Below are 4,419 nucleotides of genomic sequence, written 5' to 3'. Positions count from 1 at the left end.
ATGTATTTTTTAAAACTTTGGAATATTATTTCAACTGCGTGAAGTATTTTGCTTGAATTTTTCTTATCTCTTTTCACAAAAACAAAAAAAAAAGAGGAACAAAAAGTAGTCGTCACAACAAGGATAAGCCAAAGATAGAGGGCTTTAGGATGATGATGCTAAAATTCACAACCATTGAGATAGGTTTTTCGGTCGCTTTTTCCAGCATTCCATGTGATCGCGCTCCAGAGCCAATGCCTCCAAAAGCACATACGAAACCCACCGCCCACGGCAGGCGCAGGAAACAAGGGGCAACATTTTGTATCGTCAAGCCCCGAAACCGATAGGGAGGCTCATTAATCAGTGGCAGAAAAATGACAGACTCATGAATAACGGAAGCGGAAACGTGAAAGTGCTGAATAATTTATCAGTCCCATCGGGGTTTTCGGTCGAGGGCGAGCCTCCGAGCAGTAGGTCGAGGGTCTCCTGGTGGCTGGGATGCAGAGGGTTTCGGCATGAATGACTACTGCTTCTACCAGCACCAAGTTAAGCGACACAAAAAAAAAAAAAATAGAGAAACACCCAATCCTGCCAAGGAGGTGCTGTGGAATCTGTGTGACAAAATCAAAACCTGCTGACGGCGACGAATTTATGTTTTACTTGATTTTCCGTTTATCCGGATTCGGCACTCAAAGTTACTCAAACACGTGAATCACACGCCGCTACACTGGGCCGGCTGCTGGCGGAATAGCTCAATCGAACAGCTGTGGCGGATGAATTCATTTCCTGGTGGTGTGTGGTATGCGTGCGCAGTCCTTCGGGCATCAACTGTCTAGTGTCGGATTGAATTCGGAGAACCAACAGGACATGGTGATTTTGGAAAAGTTTTCCATTTCCAATGCAAGGTTCTATTATTAATCAAATTGCCCATCGATGGACAGTGCGTGCTAGAAGTGAGATCGATTTTAATTAATTTTTTACTAGAGTACAAACGCGAGCAACGGCTGCATGAATAAATGAGTACGAGTGAGGCTTGTTGGAATTTTATCATTGTTCATTTAAATCTCGAAGAAGTTTTTCCGATTGTTTTGATTTTGGCAGTTCGCGAAAGTTTGTTTTATGCATATCATGTTGGGAAATTCTTGAGTTAAAACAGTTGAAATTCTATGAATACGTGTCTAGTTTACAAATTTCTTCTTTTTACTATACCAGTCATAACTAATTATAAATAAAAATACAAAATATCCACCAGTTTGCCCTACTTTCTGGCTCAAATATCTCGATTTAAATCATACCTACTGAACGAACTGTAAACAAGTTTTAAACAGAACATTATCTTTTATTTATTTATTTCAAAAAAAGAAATTTGAGGGATTGGAAATGTTCGAGTACCTAGTGGCATCATCGTTACGTTGAATACAGTCGATCATCCTATCAATCGCGCAGGTCGATATTTACAAGATGTTCAATTTTTATTTTCTTAGGTTTTTAGACTTGGTTTCGTTCAATTCAAATATTTTAGTATTATTTTTTCACTGCTGCTTTTTGTGAATTGCACATTTTTTTTGGGTTACTTTGAATAATAATTAGAGTTTTGCTTTCGTTTTTTTGAAGACTTTTTGTTATTCTTTATGTTTTTCTATCTTTTTATTCCCAGAGTTAGCATCTATTTCTAGAGTAATTTTAATAAAAAATCAAATTTATTTATTAACCCTAACAGGATTGATAACTTTTTCGTGCACATGGTAGAATTCTTTTTCTTTCTTATTTGGAATCCATAGTTTTCCATTTTTCTTGATTCAAGATGAAATATTTTTGCTCTTTCAGTGTGTTATTCATTTTATTGCCTTAATTTTTCCCCCAATCTATATCTCTTTATTTATTGTTTTAATTGTTAATTTGATTTCTGTATTTTTTGTTTCATATGTTAATTTCTTTCAATTTCTTTTCATTTGTCTTACTTTTTTTAAATTTTAATGAGATTATTACAAGTTTATTATAAAGTTTGGTAATAAAAGTGAAAGAGATTTATTGACTTTTTTATTTAATTTACAAAATTTCATTCCATTTTAACTTATCACACCTTGAAATAATACTTTTTTATTGCATTCGATACAATCGTACAAGGAGGAGCGCAATTAAGAGAGAAGAAAAACAGATAATTGCATACAAACGTACACAAAAAGGAAAGCACCAGCAACCAACAGCAACTACTAAAGAAAATGACGATCAGACAAATTCTCATCCAATTCCCTTCCTAAACACCCAACTGAATCGATAATTGAATTATCATTCGATTTCTGAAACCGCAGCCGACTGGTTCTCTCTTCATTTAGAGACTCGAAAGTCGTATTTTTTTAACTCACGCATATCAGACAAAGATACACGACACGAGACACGAGGATATTAAATAATGATACTAAATCTGCACGTCTCACATGTGTAAAAAGCCATGTCTGAAGAATGTTGAAGAGTATCGAAACAAGGAAATTACTCAGCACCTAAAAATAAAAGGAAAACCTTTAAAAAACACCGAGCATTCGTGATCTGTATTGGTTCAAACGACGGTTTTTGGGCGGACACATCTTTGCCCTTATGACGCGATACTCTCCAAATTGCAAGCCGTGTTAATAATACGGATAATAATTCCTCCTAAAACCCTCATCACACGATGGAAAACGCTGTTATCGATCTCGGCAGTTATCTTTCCGAACGGGTTTTACAGATAAATGCCGGTCGGAAATTTGGAATTCAATATGCACAATTCCGATTTGGTTTTGGGTGGCAATTATCTGTCAAATGCAAATAGCAAAAGAAAACATGTAATTTATAATTTGTGATTTTTTAAAGCGCGCATATCCACGAAAAACCATTGTGCTGTTTAAATTTTGAAATCGGAAAACGAAATTTGACGGGAGGCATTTTTCTGCCAAAAGCTCATATTGACAGATTAAAGCTAAAATAAGCCGATGGAATTTTCTCCCGTTTAATAACCCCTTAAAGGAAGTAAAAATTGGGCCAGTCTAGTCTTTCGTAATTAAGAAAGAATGTTTGATTCTGAAGGATTAATACCAAGTCACTGAGGCAAAAATTCTATAGAAAGACAACGAGCAGTGGCGGCTTTTACGGGATGCGGAGTGAGTTGCCACTGGAGTCCCCGAGCTAGTAAGCCCTGAATCCACAAGAATTTTTACAGTAAATTCAATGTGAGCCTTACGTCCATTCCGCTTGGGGTCTCCGAGGAACTAATTGCACCACTATTACAAGAACTCTTTAAAAATACAATCGAAAGACAATTAGACACTCAAACTGGAATCTAAATAATACATAATTTGTATGATAACTTTAAAACCAAGCAGTCAAAGCTAATACTACAATAATCAACCGATTAAAATTCACAAAATAAGATGATAAAAAACCTCAAGAAAATAATATCAGCTAATCATGTAAAGATGGCGATGGTTAATGATGTAGGGAAGATGTATGGAAATTGTTTACCGTTTAGTAAGGCTGTTGCTTAAAATTCAAACCACTCCATTATGTAGCGCATTACACCTCAACCGTACAATCGCGCTGTTTGTGGAACACGAACGCGCCAAGGTGTGGAAATTGATCATTTATCATCAATTTGCATCTGGGGAGAACGTAAATGATGAGCTGGTCGTGTTTAATCCACTACCGATAGCGTCAAGGATAATGTACTCCCCCCTCAACCTTGGCCCGTTCGCAAGCTGTTTCCATTTTGCAGCGTAATGTTGTACAACACGTATTCCCAACACGACGGGCGCTTCCCGAGTTTTCCCGAAACAACAATTTAATTTCCATACGAGAGTCTCGCAAACGGAAAGATCCGCTTCCAAATGCGTGTGGAGTGTGGGAGTGTTAGGACGCTTTTCGATACGCTTATCGACACCATCGATAAATTGACTACTTTCGACGCGGTACCAGGAATGCTGCTTAATTGGAATTTATTCGGGTTTGCTTTTAACGCCACGGCTCTGTTTGCTACCCACTTTTGGAGGGGTAGCGTTGGACGAAAGGAGGCAAACTCCCCGCCGATCGAGAGGTGTTGAGCATGGTCTGGTATTCTTAATTTAATTACAAGTTTTTAGGCCGCATTCGACCGCATCCGACGGTTTGTGTCGGTGCTTTTTCGGAAGTACGCGACACTTCATACCGTGGTACATGACTTCCTCGTACGCGGGCAGTACCGTGAGCGATGAGTTGCGTTTGTAGAGATGAGGAATGATAAATCAATTAACAAAATTGAATGCTGTTCAGTAGCTGAGGTGTTTGTGCGTCCCGTGTTCTTCGGATGTTCGGGTGCGAATTAGTGGCACGACACGGACGAGGACAGTCCAACCACCGTCAATATGGTCGCTGCCGAAACAACAAGAAGGCTTGCTTTTGGGTAATTGTTTAATGAATCGTTAAACACCA

This window comes from Anopheles maculipalpis, chromosome 2RL (genome assembly GCF_943734695.1).
Source record: "Anopheles maculipalpis chromosome 2RL, idAnoMacuDA_375_x, whole genome shotgun sequence".
In the NCBI taxonomy this organism is placed as follows: Eukaryota; Metazoa; Arthropoda; class Insecta; order Diptera; family Culicidae; genus Anopheles; species Anopheles maculipalpis.
This window is presented reverse-complemented; position numbering follows the sequence as displayed.